We start from the raw sequence: 21,655 nt of genomic DNA, 5'->3' as shown, positions 1-21,655 counted from the left end.
TTCAAGGTCCGAAGGCTATTTCGGTTCGTGATTTGCACCCCCCGCGCCCGTACGTGGAGAGAGCCTCTATGCTACACATGATTACACATCTCCAAAGCATAGCCATATATAAAATGGTTTAAGTTTCCTTGGTTTATCTATGTGGGATAAATGCATTTTTTCCCACAAAACCAACTTCCAATGACCAACTTTGAGCTTTAATTTCTCATTCACCCGAGCTTCATTTTTGGCAAATAAATACATGAAATCGATGTTCTCGCGGAGAAGAACACATATCACCTTTGATATTCCACATTGGACCAATGGGTCCCAACGAAAATTGTGCCAAAAGTGACCCGCTCACTCAATTTTTTCCAACAATCCCCCAAATGAATGAAAATTGGGAGAGACACGAAACGTGAGACACAAGACTTGGTGATAAAGTTCAGTGGTTGAATCCTGCATAGGATAGGTAGGTGTTACCCTTTGAACCTTCCATTGTGAAAGCATATTCACTTTACTGGCTGACCAGTAGACGTGATGTCCTTAAACTATTCTGTCATTTGTGCAAATGATGATATACCTCACACAGGATTCTTCCTAACACAATCCAGTTCTCATTGTTATGTTTGTTTTGACCATGAACATATGCCTGGTTCTGTGAGAGTTCTTCAGAATTCAGCCCCACACAATTCTCTTAGAAGCGGCCCCGCTTCTCTCTCACATAGATGATTTCTTATTACAAGTAACTCGAATTACTTGGCTCGATTTACGATGCATAAGAATCATTAAAAGCCTATTGCTTAACCTTCAACCTTACGGACATCACTGTTACATCATAGGAATGGATAGGAGGTAATACCCCCACAGTGATTTTATCAAGTCTTTACAGTTAGGTTTTCTCATTGAACCTAGATCTTGGGTTCTCCAGTCAACTAGGTTGGATTTTCCTTTGTAATGACTTATTCTTTCAAGGGCTTAAGTCACATTCCTTTCGATGATTTCATAACTAACTCTCTATTTAACCTTTTGGTAAGCGGATCCGCAATGTTATCTTTTGACCTTATATAGTCAATAATGATAACTCCAGTTGAGAGTTAGTTGTCTTATGGTATTGTGTCTACGACGTATATGTCTAGACTTACCATTATATATGTTACTTTGTGCCCTTCCTATTGCCGATTGACTGTCACAATATATACAAATTGCTGGCACAGGTTTTAACAATCTTAGAATATCCTCTAAAAATTTGCTCAACCATTCAACCTCTTCACCACATTTATCTAGAGCTATAAACTCAGATTCCATCGTAGATCTGACTATAACCGTTTGCTTAGAGGATTTCCACGATATGGCAGTACCACCCAATGTGAACATATATCCACTGGTGGATTTTGAGTCTTTTATATTAGATATCCAATTAGCATCACTGTATCCTTCAATGACTGTTGGATATCCAGTATAATGTAGTCCATAGTCACGAGTATATCTCAAGTACCTTAGTACTCTTACAATTCCTTTCCAGTGAACAGCTCATGGATTACTCGTGCATCTACTCAGTTTACTGACTGTGTAGGCTATATCTGGTCTAGTACAACTCATTAAGTACATTAGACTTTCGATAACTCTCGACTATTCTAGTCGAGAGATACTTTTTCCTCTATTTTTATACAGATGCTGACTCGTATCTATTGGTGTTCTAGCCAAGTCAGTATCATCCTTATGGAATTTTCCTAAGATTTTGTCCACATAATGTGACTGACTTAGAACAAGCCCATTTGATGTTCTTGAGATTTTCACTCCAAGTATAACATTAGTTAAACCTATATCTTTCATGTCAAATCTCGAGTTTAACATATTTTTAGTGGATTCAATCATCTTATTGTCACTAACAACAATAAGCATGTCGTCAACGTAAAGACATAAAATGACATATCCATCTTTAGTGTCTTTGATGTAAACACATTTGTCACATTAATTGATTTTAAATCCACTCTCAATCATGACATTGTCAAATTTTTCATGCCATTGTTTTGATGCTTATTTCAAGCCATATAGTGACTTCATCAGTTTACAGACTTTCTTTTCTTATCCTGGTGACGAAAACCCCTCAGGTTGTTTCATGTAAATTTCTTCTTCTAGATCTCCATTTAGAAAGGCAGCTTTAACATCCATTTGATGTACTTCAAGATTTCGCAAAACGGCAATCGCAAGTATCATCCTAATAGATGTTATTCTCGTCACCGGAGAATACGTATCAAAGTAATCAAGGCTTTCCCTTTGTTTGTAGCCTTTAATTACTAATCTGGCCTTATACTTCTCGAACTATCTGCTTTCATTTTCCTTTTGAAAATCCATTTGCAGCCTAGTGGTTTGCTTCCTGGAGGAAAATCCACTAGCTCCCATGTATGATTTTGCAGTATGGAATCTATTTCACTTTCAATGGCTTCTTTCCATTGAGGTCCTTCCAAGGAATTTACTACTTCTTGATAACTTTGAGGTTCACTTTCTAGCATATAGGTCAGAAAATCAGGATCATAAGATTTTTTGTCATTTCCCGTTTGCTGCTTCTAACCTCAGTCTCCTCTTCTAATTCTTTGTTCTGACTATTTTCAATCATTGTCTCATATGTTCGTTTAGAGGAGCTTGCTTCCTCTTTGGATCTGTATGGAAATACTTCTTCAAATAAAGTAGTATTCCTTGATTCCATTATCATGTTTTTGTGTATGTCTGGATTTTTGAATCATACACAAGAAAGCGATATGCACTGCTATTATGTGCATAGCCAATGAAGATACAGTCTATAGTTTTCGAGCCTATCTTTACCTTCTTTGGTGGTGGAACAACCACTTTAGCAAGACATCCCCACACTCACAAGTGTTTATAGGTAGACATTCTTCCTTTCCATAACTCATAAGGGGTCTTTTCCGATTTCTTTCGGGGCACCTTATTTAAAAGGTAATTTGCTGATAACACAGCTTCTGCCATATGTTCCGAGGTAACCCAGAACTTACGAGCATTGCATTCATCATCTCTTTTAAGATATGATTTTTTTCGTTCAGTAACACCATTTTGTTGCTATGAATAAGGGGCGGTGGTTTCATGTATGATTCCGTGTTGTGCACAGAATTCAACAAATGGTGCTTCATACTCACCACCTCGATCACTTCGCAACACCTTAATTTTCTTATTAAGTTGATTCTCAACTTCATTCTTATAGAGAATAAATTTCTCTATAGCTTCATCCTTGCTTTTAAGCAGATATATATAGCAGTATTTTGTGCTATCGTCGACAAAAGTAATAAAATATTTGTTGCCACCTCTTGTTTGTACAAGTATTAGATCACACACGTCACTGTGAACTAAATCTAGTGGTTTTGTGTTCCGTTCAATTGATTTAAACGATGACCTTGTCAATTTTGTTTCAACACAAGTTTCACACTTATATTTGGAATCGTTATTGAATTTAGATATGCAGTTAGAGTTAACTGGTCTTCGTAAAGTATCATAGTTAATGTGTCCTAGTCTACCATGATGCAAATTGGAAGACTCAAGCAAATAAGTAGAAGAACTTGCTTTATTCTTTTTTTTTTTCACAACCATTACATTGAGTTTAAACATACCGTCGGAAACATAACCTTTTCCGACAAACATTCCACTTTTTGACAGAATGACTTTGTCTGACTCAAAAAAAATGTGGAAACCATGCTTATTCAAAAGTGACCCGGACACTAAATTCTTGCGAATTTCCTGCACATAAAGCATGTTGTTGAGAGTCAGCTCCTTTCCCGAGGTTATCTTCAGAACCACTTTTCCTTGACCCTTGATTTCAGAAGTTGCTGAATTTCCCATGAACAACTTCTCCCCATTCTCAACAGCTTCGAACGTATCAAACATCTCTTTATCAGAGCACACATGCCTTGTAGCACCGGTGTCAATCCACCACTCTTTAGGGTTTGAACCCACCATGTTAACTTCAGAATGACTGCTGCGAGATTCAGCTCCGACACATCTTGTGCCATGTAGTCAACCACGTTCGCTTCTTTCTTTTTCTTCGGTAATCTGCACTTCGAAGACTTGTGACCCACTTTGTCACAATTGAAGCATTTTCCTTGGAATTTCTTCTTGACCATTCCACCTTTCGATCCTTGCTTGGTTCTTTTGCCCCCGGATGGCCCAGACTTGTTTTTGTAGTTCTTACTACTTTGACTAAGCTCCACAACATTGACTTTGGGCACACCAGGATTGAACCACTTCTCCGAACTCTTGTTATTTTCTTCGATTCGAAGTCTAACAACGAGTTCTTCGACGTTCATATCCTTTCGTTTATGTTTCAAATAGTTCTTGAAATCTTTCCACACGGGGGATAATTTTTCTATAATTGTAGCCACCTGAAAGTTTCACTCAACATCATTCCTTCGACATGAATTTCGTGAAGGATTACTTGGAGTTCTTGCACTTGACTAGTAACGGTTTTGGAGTCCACCATCTTATAGTCTAGGAATTTACCGACTATAAACTTTTTAGCCCCGACATCCTCAGTTTTGTATTTCCGGTCCAAGGACTCCCACAATTCCTTAGCAGTTTTTATGGTGCTATACACATTGTACAGCGCATCTGCTAGGTTGTTCATGATATAGTTTCGGCACAGAAAGTCCGAATGCTTCCAAGCATCAAGTGTACTCAATGTTTGCACATCTCCCTCGTCCTCATTAAGTTTTGGAGCAGTTTCAGTCAAGAATCTCGCAAGATTCAAGGTGGTCAAGTGAAAAAGCATTTTCTACTGCCACCTTTTGAAATTCAATCCATTGAATTTCTCCTATTTTCTCCATGATTAATCGAAACAGTTACAGTTTGGCCAGTTTGACTCGCAACATGACTTGACATTCTAGCCACAATCTGAACCACAATGGAGCTTGGCCCTTGAGCCACATTAGAACCTACGGCCTGATTTCCAGTGGGAACATTTTGGGTCACATCCATGTTGTTCAATTCGATTGCCATTTCCGAAAACAAACCAAATATTAGTTCCAAGAAACTACAATTCAATGAAACAAAAAAAAATGACTCTTGTTTTTGAAAACCAAATATTCTTTCCAAGTAACTAAAATTTAGTTAAACTAACTCTTGTTTTCCGAATTCAAAACTGTCTTAAGCTTGTAAGAAAACAAGTTGCTAGTGGATGAAACCAATTGTATAAGTTTTATTCAAATGCAATAGCCGACTATTGAAATTAAAAACCACAAGGAAAACGATTTCAATTTATCAAAAAGAAATTTTGTTTCAGAATTTTCCAACAGCTGAAAAAAATGTTTAGCAACATAAAATCAGAAATATAAGTTAACTGCAAGCTAAAACTGTAAATGATGAATCTGGAAGCTGCACACCATGGAACTACAAACTTCATGAATTAAATAGCAATGCAAAAATAGTCTGCAGAAATAAATGGAAACTGAAATTGTAAGGATAAACTGAATCTGCAAAGAAACTACATGAACTGCAATGAAATAAATCTGCAGAAAGAAAACACAAACTGCAACAGATTTTAAACTAAGGCCTATGCGTGCACAGTTTTTTTAAGACAGTTTCGCCCCCTCACCGTAGGTGCTGGAGGTTCAATTCGAGCGGTCGTCTCCCAGGATACAACGGTAATAAGCAGAATTCGAGCACTGCGGTCCTACTCCGGCGAACTGATCTAGTATACGAACAATATCACCACAAGAACAAGACCTTGCTGGACAGGAATGTAGAAAAGAAGAAACTGTGTATACAGGACTATAGGTGAGATTTTCGAGTGTGTTAGATTGCTGGAGAATGAGCCTTTTTATAAGCATATTGCCCATTAATATTGTGACCATTGGGAGTCCATTGGAGTTACTTCCCATTAACACTGTGACCATTGGGAGTCCATTAGAGTTTTTTCAGTTTAGAAACTCAAAAGTCATTGGAGAAGGCCAAAAAAAAAAATGGCAAAACGTGGGCTCTCCGATGTGGCCAATTTTGCCTTGTTCGGTCAGACATTTGTGTGCGCAGGTCGCGCCCGCACCCAAGTTCAAGGTCCGAAGGCCATTTCAGTTCGTGATTTACACCCCTCTGCGTGCACACGTGGAGAGAGCCTCTATGCTACACATGATTACACATCTCCAAAGCATAACCATATATAAAATTGTTTAAGTTTCCTTGGTTTTCCTATGTCGGATAAATGCATTTTTTTCCACAAAACCAACTTCCAATGACCAACCTTGAGCTTCAATTTCTCATTCACCCGAGCTTCATTTTTGGCAAATAAATACATGAAATCGATGTTCTTGCGGAGGAGAACACATATCAACTTTGATATTCCACATTGAACCAACAGTTCCCATCGAAAATTGTGCCAGAAGTGAGCCGCTCACTCAATTTTTTCCAACATTCTAGAATGTGGAGAGCATCTTTTTATCATTTTTTGAGAATGTAAGAAGCATTATTTCATTCAAGAAGCAAGGATTCATCATTTGGGTTGAAGATCAAAGTGAAGAATTGGAGTTGTCAAGTTCTTCATCATATTCCTCATCTCTTATTCTTTTATGTATTGGATAGATGACAAAACCTATTGATTTATAATTTTCAATTCAAGATTTATTGTTTTTTAGTTAATTCTCGTGTTTGTAATTTAATATGCATTAATTATGTTTGTTTGAATATGTGCGCACCGCTTAGAGAATTAAGCCGTTTATTCATAGTATTGAAAAATTCACAATAAGTAGAATGTTGCATATTTAATACAAGATTTATGGACATTAGAAATAATATTTATGGCGTATTCGGTCGTGTCTGATAATTCTATGATTGAAGACGTGCTTTGCATATGAATTCAGATTAGGAACAAGTTCGAGTCATATTAAGCATAGATTTGGTTTATTTCGGAAAATATTGTTAAATGTTAATTAATTATTGATCATGACAAATACGTTAATCACACTGATTAATCGAGAATAAGAACTGATATCAACAAGTAGAGTTGAAAATCCAATACCTTCATCTTCGTCATTTGATAAAAAACCAAATATTTTATTGCTTTCTAGTTTAATTTGAACAACAACAACAACAACAAATAAATCTCTTTTGTGTTATAATAAATCAGATTTGATAGTAACCAATGCACTGATATTGAATGTTATTCTTCATATGATGATATACCCAACTCACTACTTATTACTTGTCAATGATCTTGTATGCCTGCGGGATTTTATCGAACAAATTTTTGGCGTCGTTACTATAGAATAATTTATTTAATTCTACTTTATTAGTTTATATTATAATTTAGTTTCCTTCTCTTTTTTTTTCTTTTTTTTCTTTTTTTTTGTGGTGTTCTTATGCTATAATCCTTTGACCTAACTCGTGTGTTGTGTTCTTTTTAGGTAGTTACCAATGTATGCAAAATACTGACGAGATCAAGTGCGTACCATTAGATTTTGAGATCAAAAGAATTTTCAGACAGTGCAGAGGTAAACAACGAGAAGCAAGAGAAATAGCCAAGAATAATAATTTGAATTCGAATTAGGTCCAGGATCACTTCAACTGCAAGAGCCAACTCAACTGAGGGCTGTCGTCAATAAAGTTTCCATTTTAGTTGGAGTTATATAAATCCATTGCTTGCACCAATACAACCTGCAATAATCTATTACTCATTTGGACAAGATAACTTCTACATTTGACCTGATGTCATCAACCTTTTCCAGAATCTCCGAGACATCAAGTTCATTGAGAAAGCCAAAAAAATCCACATGAACACATACAAGCTTCTCTAATGTTGTATGAAATTATCAGTCACGAAGGATCATCAGCTGATGCTTCTTGAAGTTCTTCCCCGTCCTTTTGAGTAAAGTTCATACGTTTGAGCAGGAGGATCCCGAGAGCAGGAGGATCCCGAGAGCTATCCGAAAGCTTGGGGTTGGTTCAAGGATTTATTTAGAAAATGTCTTAACTTGGACATTCCAATACAAGCCCAAGTATACACCTTTTATTATGGTTTTCTACTGAAATACTTAAATATGACAAATGCTTGATTTAGTAATGAAGATGGGAATAGATGAGGCTCACGAATTATATGAAAGGATAGCAGAAAATCAATCTGTGTGGCTAGTCGACAGGGATACATTGAAGAAATCAACAAGTACGTACAATGTCAATGCGATAATCGCATTAGCAGCACAGATGGAATTGATTACAGTGAAATTGGATAACATGGTAAAATGATGATCTCCAACCATCACTAATTTGCATAAGCTATGTGGCAGATCACAATACTGTAAGATGCCCTTTAGCCTCTATACATGTTATTTAGCCTAAAAAAGTTAGCTACGCATAGAACTTTCAGAAGCAACAGAACAACCCCTACTCTAACACTTACAATCTGAGATGGGGAAATCATCCAAATTGTTCATGGTCTAAAAATCAAGAATAGGGATGAGGAGAAAATTATTAAAACTTTAATACGATTCCAGTAATAACAACAGCTTTAAGATAAGAAGCCTTCATTAGAAGACTTGCTCTCTCAGTATATCACGAAGACTGAAACTTACATTCAAAACCGGGGGCTTTCATCGAGAACTTGGAATATAATGTGAGAGCAGCCGCATTATCGAATAGAACTCAAGGGACTTTGCCTAGCAATAGAGAGATAATCTAAAGAAACGGATAAAAGCCATCACTATACGTAGTGTAGTTCAATTAACTGAAATACACATGAAAATGGCCTGCGAATGTTGCGAAAAAGGTACCTATCATAGGTGACGAGCACGTGAATCGGTTTGATAAAATTACAGAAAAATCTAGTAGAATACTTAGATAGTCCACAGGTTAAGGAACCCATCTACAGATTAAGGAAGCCATTCTTGTTAAAGCTTATGTACCTCCGATTCCATTCTCTAAGAGACTGTGGAAACTTAAGCTTTTTATGTGTTCAATAAATTTGATATCAGTATATAGTTTGTAGAAGCCTTAACTTAGATGACAATTATGCCGACAAAAAAGTGCAATGCGAGACTCCAACATAAGTGATAAGTTCATTTTGTGCACTCATTTATGCCACATCACTAAACTTGTATGTCGTCAAATTAGTGAATTTTATACTTAATTGGAGTTAATTTTGGTTGTTTCATTGACGGACTCATTTAAAGCAATTGAAAAGGAAGAATGGTTAAATTGAATGAAATCGACAATTTTGGGGATCAAAGTCTAGACAATTGATGAGTTTAGGGACTACATTACATTAACTTAGAAGATTGGATGACTTGACGAAGATAGTAAATGAATTGGGCCTCAATTAGACTTTTAAGTGAAATCAAATTAAACCATTAATTACACTTTTAGTTGGGCTCAAATTATAGGGATGTCAAAATTGAAATATATATACATTAGATGACAGTTTTCGAAAAAAAAAAATTAAAGAAAAAAGAGGCAGCCAAGGTTTATATATCTCACACGCAGAAAAAAGGAAGCTGGCAGAACACAACGAGGCAAAAAATTGAAGAACAATTGACTGCTGGAGAAAAGAAACAAAAAATAGATAAAGACACAAAAAGGAATTGAGTTGAGTATTATATACATGGGCACGGAAAACGGAGAAAAGAAAAATAAAGGCAGCTTTAATTGGCGATTTATCACATTTCGTCAACTTTTGGTGATGTCTTTTATCCTTTTCTTTGTTTAATTTTGACAATATTCTTGGCTAGGTTTTCATATTACTAGGATGTGATGAACCCTTATTATGAACTTTTGGTTTGAATAATTAGATTGACGTTAAATTTGTTTGAATTCATGGGTGTTTATCATGGTTTAGTTTGCTTTTCAATTACTTGACCATTAGTTGGATTGTTTGTGGATTTTATTATCATCGAGAGAGATATAGAATCAATAGCACATAATGATAAATATTGCGAGGTTTGATAGAGGATAGAGAAATAGCTGTACGCTTTACATTGTTTTTTAAGATGTTCCAACTCGTTTAATGCTTTCTTGCACATTGGTATTTTTCATAGAGATATAGGAAAATCACGTATAAGATTAGATTTAATTGCAATCGAGAGAAGCTTTTAAATAAGTAGGAACATTAACCAACAAGTATGATTTCAAATTATCACTTTAAATTGTTGAACTAAAAATTGAGTAACAAGAGGGATTTTACATCTTAGCAATATTTCCTGCGAATTTGATAAATTTTCTTTACATTGAATTTAAGTTAGCTGATAGATTTGATAGTGTTTAGTTACAACTTGAGTTTGCTATTCGATTAAGGGTAGTGTTAGCTTTAACTTTATCAAATACATAATTCTCATGGGTTCGACACTCTACACACTGCTATATTACTTGTTCAAGATCTCATTCACTTGCGGGTAGTCAAATAGTCAATGAGTTAACATCAAAATTAAAAGATCTAGTGGGTTTTACTATTCTTTGCAATATTGTTAACAAATATAAAGATAAAGCATTATATTATTTAAGAGCAAGTATTAACTTATTGCCTTTATCTATTTTTAGGAAATTGGGTTTAGGAGAAGTAAAACCACTATAATTTTATTGTAGCTGGTTGATAGGTCAATAAAACACCACAGAGGCATGGTCGAAGACATCTTGGTGAAGGTTAACAAGTTCATATTCCTAGTTATCCAGGATATGGAAGAAGATAATGACGTTCGTCTCACATCGCTTTGTCCATTTTTCCCTATCGGCTGAGCTTTGATAGATGTGCAGAATGGATAGTTGAATTTAAGGCTAGATGAAGAACTAAAAATCAATATTTTCAACGCATTTAAATTCGTGCATGCAAATTGACGTGGTAGTGAAAGAAACATTCAGATTCGATCACCTTAAAGACCACTTGAGGCTTGTTTTGTACACTCTCAAGACTTTCCACCTTAAATGAAGAAACAAAAGAATGTGCCAGATATATGGTAGCTTTACCACCATTCTTCAAGAAACCACGATTGAAGCTTAGTAAATGTCTCTCAAATCCTTTACCATTTGTTTAACAAGCTCCAACATTTGAGCTCAAACAGTTACCTACTCACCTAGGGTATGCTTATTTAGGAGAGAAAAATTCACATTCAATTATCAAATTCTCTTAAGATCAGCTAGCGAGGGTATTTTAGGATCATAAGACAACAGTTGGGTAGATTATCTCTAGCAAAAAAGGGATAAGCCATTTTCTTTGCATTTGTAAAATTATGATAGATGAAGATTATAAGCCTTCAATGGAGCATTAGCACAAATTGAACTCAACTATGCAGAAGGTGGTGAGAAATGAGGTTTTTAAGCTTTCGGATAGAGGGAACATATATTCCATATCCAACAATCATTAGGTCAGTCCAATGTAGGTATTGTTGAAGAAAAGGAGGAATCACTATGGCTCTAGATAACAATAACGAGCTCATTTTAATCGTATAGTTAAAGATGAAGAGTTTGCATTCACTACCGAAAACTCAAAAACACCACTATAAAGGATCATTTTTCCCTTTCATTCATAGATCGGATATTGGAAAGGCTTGTAGGGCATGTATACTATTTTTTTCTAGATGGATATTTTAGGTATAGTTAGATTTTTATAGTACTAGATGATCAGGAGATGGCCATCTTTACGTGGCCCTATGGCACATTTTCTTAGAAACAGATGCCATTTGGTTTATGCAGCGCCCCAGCCACATTTCAATGTTGTATGACATCCATTTTTTTAGACATGATGTGGCATATTATTGAGGTGTTCATGGATGATTTCTTAACTTTTTGGACTTCATTCAAGGAGTGCCTAGATCATTCCGAGCTAGTATTACAACGTTATAAAGATACCAAGCTTGTGCTTAATTTGGAAAAGCGTCACTACATGGTTCAAGAAGGGATTGTGTTGTGACATCTAATATCAACTGGAGGTATTGAGGTTGATAAAGCAAAAATATAGATGATTGAACTACTACCTACACTAATTTCAGTGAAGAATATCAGAACCTTTTTGGGTCAAGTCAGATTCTACCATTACTTCATCAAAGATTTCTCTAAAATCACAAAGCTTCTATACCACTTTTTTTGAAAATGGTACTTATTATCACTTTTCTGAAGAGTCTCTAGCCGCTTTCAACTTTCCAAAAGAAAAGTTGGTTTTAGCTCTAGTATTAGTCAATCCTGATTGTGGTGTTCAAGTCAGGGCAAAGATAAAATCAAACAGGTAATTCAATATGCCAGCTAGGCTCTGGTTGAAGCTTGGCTAAACTATATTACTATAGTGAATGAACCTTTGACAATGTTGGTATTTACCTTTGACAAATTTAAACAATATTTGATTGGGTCAAAGGTGATTATGTCACAGATCACTTAGCATTGAAATATTTGATGAGCAAGAAGGATGCAAAACTGAGATTCATTCGATGGATACTTGTGTTGCAAGAGTTTAATTTGAAAATTCAAGACAGAATGGGGAGCGAAAATGTGGTTGTAGATCACCCATCTTGCATTGAATCTCAAGAATCAGACCATGTAGATGAGATTAATGAAGTATTTTCAAATGAGATGTTTTTTTAGATTGGGACGATGCCTTGGTATGCAGATTATATAAATTATTTGGTCAATTTTGTTTGTCCGCCAGAGTACTCGAGTCATGAGAATAAGAAATCATTCAGTGATCCTAAGCACTATTTTTGGGATGATCTCTTTCAATATCGACGGGGTCCAAATCAAATAATTCGTTGTTGTGTGCCAAAAGAAGAGCAAAATCACTTGTGGGAGCATTGCACTCTTCACCATACGAAGGTTACTTTGTAGCAACCAAGACTGTAGTAAAATTCTACAATGTAGTTTTGATTGTCCTATGCTTTTCAAGGATGCCTATACTTTGCTAAAAAGTTGTGATAAGTGCAAAATGAACAAAAATGTCTTAAGGAAAAATGAGATGCCATTGATGAAGGAGGTATTGTCCATTCCCATCTTCATACGGTCAGCAGTAAATCTTGGTAACAGTGGATTACGTGTTTAAGTAGGTAGATGCTATAGCTTTTCCAACAAACAATGGACATGCAATGATTCAATTCTTTAGGAAGAATATTTTCTTGAGGTATGATACCTCGGGGGTTATTATTAGTGATAGTGGAAAGTCGTTTTTTGATTGCAAAGTCGTAGCATTGTTGGCTAAGTATGGGGTTAAGCATCATGTCTCAACTCCATATCATCAACATACTAGTGATATGTGGAAATCTCCAATATAGAGTTGAAAAATGTTACTAAGAAATAGTGCATCACGTACAGAATGGTAAAGAAAAATTAGATATTGCACTTTAGGCATTCAAAACAGAGTTCAAAACTCCTATTGGAATGTCCTCATATCAATCGTTTTTCGACAAAGCATATCACTTACCAGTTGAGATTGATCATAAGGCATATTGGGCTACACACGTGCTAAATTTTTATATGAAGTCAGTCGGGAGGCACAGAATCCTTCAACTCAATGAGCCCAAATTCAAGTTGTGAACATATGAAATTGCTAAGTTGTATAAAGAAAAGACAGAAGATAGCATGATACGTACATAAAGGAACAAGAGCTCGAGATTGATCAATAGGTCCTCATTTCAATTCAATGCTCAAACTCTTTCCTGTCAAATTGCAATCTAGGTAGTTTGGTCCATTCACCATTGTGGCTATGTTTCTACATGGTGTAGTGAAGGTGGTGTCTCAAGATTATTTTAGAAAGCTCAAGGTCAATGGACAATCTTTAAAAGTTTATTGGAAGATGATTACTTAAATGAAAAGACCATTGTGCTACTTGACAGTAGAGAGTAGCCTAAGCGGCAAAGTCAAGCTATAAACTATAAACAAGCATCTACTGGAAGCTAACGTAAGTCTCTTCTCTTTTATTTATTCAACTTTAATACACTAGATTAGAAATTTTAATGCTTTGGTGAGGTAGGAGTCATTAGGTGTCATTCATTCATCATGAAGGTAATGGTGTCAAGCATGTGTTTACATAAGTTTTAAGCATGTTTTGCATGAGTTTGGGGATATTAAAACCATATTTAGGTGTTTTGGAGTGAAAATCATATGCTTCAAGGCAAATATGAGGTTTTCAGAACATTAAATGATTAAAATATTTATCAGGAAAAGAGTAAGTTTCATAAATTTTTTGGGTTCCACACCACTCTCGCACTTTTCAAAAGTTTTTGTGAGCATTCAAACATTTTTGAGTAATCGTTGTACAATTGTTGGCTTCAGAGCAAACATGAAGTTTTCAATCTAAGTTAGATGAAGAAACGTGTTTTTCGAGAAAAAAGTGAGTTCAACAAAAAATTTCATGTTTCACCTACCCACTATATCTTTTATAACATGTTAGGAACGAAATATGAGTTTATAGGTGGTTGGGAAGCATTGAAATTTCGTAAGATACATAAGGTGGAAAAAAATAGAACATGCTAGTGAACCATGTGAGGGCATGGGCTTACAGACCGTGCCCATGTATGGCTGGCAAATTGGCTAACTGAGGCTAAACCTGCTTAAACCAAGTGTATGAACGATTGGAGCCTTGCCTATGCATGGTTTGGCCGGATGAGGCACATTTAAAAAAATCTCACTCACGCACACACATTCAAACCCCTAAATACATACACCCACGACACCACTCATTTCTCATTTCCCATGTTTTTGCCTTATTTTGTTCGTCAAAACCTCACCTTTTCCACTTGGTACTTTGAGATTAAGCTCCCTACTACATTCATCAAGGAATCATCACTCCCATCCATCTAGTTTCAAAAAATTTGAAGGTAATTGGTATAAACCCGGGGTTCATTTTTTCTTGAGTTTTTCTTGCATTCTTTTGATTCTTCGTGGTTAGTTGTTCATTACCAAATGATAGAAGTGAGTGCAAGTAATGGGTGTCAAATTGTGGATCGGAATTGTGGATTTATAGATGATGTTCATGACTCCCTTTCATTCTTACCTACACTATACACACAACATGTTTGACAAAATGCTTAGATGAGTTTTTTAGTTGATTTAAGGCACTACATTCACACATTACATTGGTTTGACCCACATTTACATTTCAAACTTATTGCTTTCTCATTTTAGTAAAGTTTGCATGAAACTGAGGAGGATACAATGCTCAACCCGCATCCCCTATTTGTGGTTACAGTCCTCTACTTGTGTTCTTCATTTTCTGTTTACGTCTCTTGTTTGCGGTATCCATATTTTGGTCCTTAATTATGTATTTTGGAGCATTCTTATCACATATATACCCCAACTACTTCAAAAGGAAAGGACAAGGCATCATCGTCCTCTACCCTGGCATGTTCTCGTATCAATGAAAGTGGCATGTGATGATTCCTCAACCCAGGGAGCAAGCTTTTATTTAAGACAATGATCACTGAATGTACTGTTATACCAGAGTGACAAGTAATTTTCGAAGACTTTTTGGGATTTGAGTTGAAAACATTGATTTAGCGAGCGAGATGGAAGACAGTGATTAAAACCATTATTATCTATTCTACACTTGTTTAGAAATTCTATACGAACTTCAACGTATCTATAGATGAGATTGGTTCGAAATATGAGCTTCGAACTTTGGTAAGGGGAAAATGTATTTTGTTCACATCCAAGGTGATTAGCAACTATTATAGTTTGACTAGTAAGGGCATCTTACCTATACCATGGAGCAAGATTGGCCAGAGTTAGCACAATATTATATGGAAGAGCGGATGCATGGCCGCTTCAAAGGCTTGATTTCTTGTATAACAACCTGATCGAGTCTCTGAAGATATTGATGATATACAGTAATCCTACCTCGCATTAAACTAAGTTTGATCATCCAAAAACCATATTGTTCTACCATTTGGCTCGAGAGCTCAAGATTGACTTGGGCGCTAATATTTAGAATCTAATATGCACATGAGTAGCGAAAAAGGACACGGCATACCCTCACATTCTTGAGTATCATCTGTGGGATAGTAGAGCTTATGGGTGCATCTCCTACCACCGAAGCAGGCTATGTGTTCACCATTCCCAATCAACATTCAAATTACCAAAAATACATGGTGAAAGTCAGATTATATAGGTAGAAATAGTAGCAACATTAGGCCATGAGGGCCAAAAGACCAATGGTGATGTGTCATAAGACCTATAGCCCAAGGCACCTGATTATACCCAAAGAATAATGTGGCAGTTATAGTACAGCTTTGGGGTGTTGATTCTACAGGAAGATGAAAAAATCACTCAAAGAATCTAAAAAGGTGAATGTTATCTCGAAATGTGTAGTGGGATTTATTTATTGATAGGAATGAAATTTAAATATCAATGGGTGAAGTAGTGAAGCTCTGGAATTTCTACAATTGGTTTGGATCATTCAATATTATCAATTTATGCTTATAACCCAATTAAAATGTTAAACTTAACTCTCTAATTGAAAAATATAACTTTAAGCACCAATTCAATTCAACGATAATTATAAAGATTAAATTTCCTAAAACATATTCCCACATTTTATTATTAATATCAGATTTAAAAGCGACCATGTACATTAAGTATAAGGCAGTAGAGAATCACATGAATAACATTAATTAATTGAAATTGAAATTCAATAAATATTTCAATTGTTCAATAGAAAAAAGTATGAGTGAATCTATAAAAATCTAATAAATGTTAAACCAATGTCAAATCGAGTTCAAGATATGAAAATTTAAATCCTAGAATTGTTTAACCATGAAAATACTAGGCTACATGATTTAAAGGATGTCAAATCACCAAAACCGATTGAGTTGCTTCATGGCTTCACTAAGATTGTTAGTTCTCTATGGAGTTTCTTGAGCACCAAGATGAGAGAAAAGTGTATGGAGGCGTTCTCTTTCGTTCTGGGGTGATTTAGGGTTTAAAAGTTGTAGGAGATTAAGTTACCATAAATGGTTAGAAGGAATTAGAAATCCAGAAAATTCACGCTGAGATTGTACTATGCGGTCACAAGGTAAAATCCCATGCAGTTGCATAGTTCACCAAAAAATGGCCATGTGATTATCTAATATAGTCCAACGTTTGCAAACATTTTAAACTATGCAACCGCATATTTATAATGTTTTTCCGCCGGATAGCTTTCAGTATTTTGATCATATCTTCCTTTACCGATGTCCGATTGAGGTGATTCAAAACACTGAAAAGTAACCTCAAAGAGGTACAACTTTTCTTCAGATATCATTTTCCAATTCAATCGTTTGATATGTCAAGAGTGGGTCCCAACATGAGGTTGAAAATCGATGCGTAACTTTTTCAATTGGGAATTGATGTGTGATCATATTTTGACGATATTTCATCCCTTTGACTTCTTTCCTCATCTACTTGACCTCTAACACTTTGAATCTTCATCATAAAGTTAAATACAAGTTTAGAGTATCTGTACTTTAGTCCTTGAACTTTAATTTCCTTCCACTTTAGTCCTTTTTAGCTCATTTATTCAAAGTTCCACCGTATTCATCCATTTGCAACCTAAATCAAGATATAAAGGTACTTAGTGATTTAGATGTTAATTTATCATGATAACGAAAGTATAAATGGATGAATTACTTAACAATTTGTGATATTATCACACCCTCCAACTCTCAAGTGCTTTGTTAAGTGTTCACGACTATGACCAGGATCAATTGGGATGTTCAGACATTATAACAGGCCTTTATGGTCTTGGATATATGGTGTAGACCATGCAGACTCAAATCCAAATTGCATTAAATGATAGCTAGTGGACAAAGATGGTTTATTTGCACTTTACGCGGGATACTGATAAGATGATTAGTCAATTGGTTCAATATACATGTTTGGTTGATGGCTTGCACGAACAAAGTGATCTGACATACAACATGATTCTCGACATAAAAGTGAAGATAGGCCAGTAGTCTGATCTATTGCAAGAGATTCTCGTACGCCTACATCCATATCCTCCATCGATGTCGTCAAACTCGTCAGGCTCGAGACCTTTTTTTCAATTTCCACCACCACCATCATATTGATTAGCGGAGTTTCCAGTTCCCCTCTTTGCTTTCGATTTTTCAACTATCATTATCATATTATTGTACATTTGAGGGCAATGCATGGATTAAGTTTGGGGATGGGATATTAACTTATCTTAGAGTATGTATAGTTTACTAATTTTTTTGTAATAGTTAAGTCCGCCAAAAAAATAGAAAATCGGGCATGTTCTTTTATGCTTTTTATTGCTTGTGTGTTTGTGTATTACTTTGTCAGAAATGATATATATATATATATATATATATATAAGTTGAGTTGATTTATGCTTATTTATGTGAAACTTGATCTACATTACGCTCAATGCTTATGTTTGGCATCTTGACTGAATGGCTTATATAAGGAAAATATTGAATATTGTTGGTTAAATCCTGAAAAATCACAATTATATACTTTCCTACACCAATTATAGGATAGTTTGGAGATTATTAAACTAATATAGGGAACATTGAGAAGAATAGGGATTCCTCGTGTGAATTTGTTGTGTAGATTATCTAAAGCTAAAAAAATGATATTAAGCGAGAATCTTAAGTTAGAGGTTGATTTTCATAAATGAATATTTGATGCGAGGTTTTGCACTAATCTTGGCAAATAAAGAAATAAAATTGCTTAATTTGGAAACTTCTCTTTATAGCCTTTTTGACAAAAATAATTAAACATGCAAAGGTCTTTAAGAACTAGTGCCATATGGTCATCTGACTTGAGAGTCATCAGCTGAAAGCTCGCTACAAGGGTCACTTAGTTGCTTAATGGTGGAGAAGTTCACACTTAAGATAAAATAGATAAAAATAAAATAAAAAAATTGAATGGTGAAAAAAATAGAAAAACCATGTATGTGGAACGAGGACAGACCACATGCCAAGATTAAGGCCCAAATATTTATTTTAGAGAATTAGACGTTTGACAAAGGATTATTAGTTTAGCTGATTATTGGAGGTTGAAGTGATAAAAAAAATATAGGATAATCCTTCTTGTTTAAGTGTTAACTTGTACTGGTAAAAATCTATCCAAATTAGAGACGGCATAGTTTATAATCAACTAAACTCTAACTTAATAATATACCTCGAGAAAAGTGAGAGAAAGTATAAGTTTGGAGGTGTGTGCCTCACGAGTGGAGAAAGTAAGTAGTTGACTATTAAGGGTCTGAAATAGAATCAATCATGAGCTTGTGATGTTGTACATGAGTCTTCAAATGCACATGTCGAGTTTTGCATCGAATAATGAGAAATTAAGTCAAGTGTGTAATTTTGACACTATTCATTGTATAAATGCAAAAGAACAATCCTAAGAGTAAAAGCATACCATCTAACCATGTTTAAATTAAGTTAAGTTATAATTTGTTTGAGGAACAATAGAGGTTCAAGTTTGGGGGTGTTTGATAAATGTATTTTTATACACTTATTTGGTTTATTAAACTTGATTATTTACTGATGAATTATATGAAATGTGGCTTAATTTTATGTAAATATTATTTGTTAGGTAACAATAAATGAAAGAGGCATAAGTGAAGAAAATAAGCAAAAAAGTGGCTTAATTGCATCAAATTCAATGTTTGGGGATTAAAGTGCAATAATTCAAAAGTTTGGTCAAAATGCAAGATGCTGATTCAAGAATGTAAAAAGGGTCTATTGGAGGTGAAGAGAAGTTAAGGGAATGAAAAATTATCTAACAGATCCAAAATACACACATAAAAAAGTTCAGGGACCAATTTATGAATTGATCCCAAAATTGTAATACTATGTGTACTCATGGGCCAGCAGACCGTACATATGCACAAACCCAATATGGAGCTCCTGAAGCAGATTCATGCCTTTTATATCTAATCACAAGTTCTTCTTCGTATTCCTTGTCTCTGGTGATGTATTTTCTTATTCTTTTGTATAATTTTCATATGGCAATATTAGTTTAAATCTTTTATGTATTGGATGGATGATTCTGATTGATTTATAGTTTTTAATTCAGTCTTAATATTTTTTTAGTTATTTCTTGTGTTAGTGATTTAATATGCATTAGTTATGTATGTTTGAATGTTTGAGCATCATTTAGATAAGTAAGTTATTTATTTGTAATATTGAAAAATTCATAATAAGTAGAACGTTGGATATTTAACATGAGTAATAGATATTATAAATAATATTTATGGTCGTGCAGTCACGTGGATAATCCTATGATTGAATGCGCGGTTTGCATATAAATTCGGATTGGGAATAGGACTGAGTCGTGTTAAGCATAGGTTTGATATATTTTGAAAAAGAATATTAAATAAGAATTGATTATCGATCGTCACAAACACGTTAACCACGATGATTAATAAAGTCGAGAATTAGAACTAAACATCAATAGATGAAGTTGAAATCTAATCCGTTCATCTCATTATTTGACAAAAACCAAATCTTCTATTGTTTTCTTAGTTTATTAGAATAACAACAATAAATAAATCTCTTTTGTATTACAATAGAATGGATTCGATAGTAAGTAGTACACTAAATTTAACGTTATTCCTTGTAGAATGATACTCTTATCTCACTACTTATTACTTATCAACGATCTCGTTAGCTTGCAAAAATTTACCTAACAATATTCTTATAACCAATAATGAACTTGACTAAAGAAATTGAAGATTATAGTTTTAACAGACCCCCCCCCCCCACACTTTAAACTTCGTTTATTGTAACTCCAAGCAAAGCACGAACAAAAATCCATAAATCTTCAATGGCGTGGTAAAAATATATGCGATTTGGTCTTGGGACCTTACGAACTTCAATCCCTTGAATGTTTGTCAACACAATCTCAAATAAAATGATACTTCAAGTCGCTTACTCTGATCATCAAAAATTAGATTCTTAGCCAACAACAATGGCAACTTGTTATCAACAAAAATTTTTGATAGAATCACTTTGTTGCAAATTAACTTTCTTTAACTAATTTCGCAACCAAATCACTTGAAAACACAAAATGCAACAACAACATATTCTATTTACACAACTTTAGAGCTTAACGATCTGATGCTTCTTTGATATCATGTAGAAGTCCTATCTTTCATAAAGAACACATGAGCACTCATACTTTCTCAATAATGATTTATCTCTAGCCCAATCAATAACTGATAATCAACAAGCTTGAAATCATCCGTATACGAATAGAATAAATTTATTTCACAGCTTTCAAATGTGTAATTGTAGGAGACTCCATGTCTCGACTAACAATACCAACTCCAAACAAAATATTTCATGTTAAGTACCTCAAACTTCCAACAATACTCTTATAAAATGTTGAATAAACTTTCTCTTCTTCATTGATTTCGAAAAATTTATTCCACATGCAAATCTGCTTGCAATCATTCATCTTAAACCCTTCAAGAATTTACTTACCATAAGCTTCTTGAGAGATAAAGCTTTGATATTTCTCTTGTTCACTTTTATAATAAGAAATTAAAATAATGTCCTCCATCTCAAATTCTTTCACCAAAATTGTCTTGAACTCATCGAATAATCTTAATTTTCTACTTGTAAAAATTAGATCGTCCATATACAAGTAACCAATTAAGAAATCACCATTAATATTCACCTTTCAATGCAGAGCATGTTTATAAGGACATTATCTATAGAAATTTATAGAATTACGAATTCCATACTCTTGAAGCATGCTTTAAACCATA

Source organism: Olea europaea, chromosome 20 (assembly GCF_002742605.1).
Source record: "Olea europaea var. sylvestris chromosome 20, O_europaea_v1, whole genome shotgun sequence".
Classification (NCBI taxonomy): domain Eukaryota; kingdom Viridiplantae; phylum Streptophyta; class Magnoliopsida; order Lamiales; family Oleaceae; genus Olea; species Olea europaea.
This window is presented reverse-complemented; position numbering follows the sequence as displayed.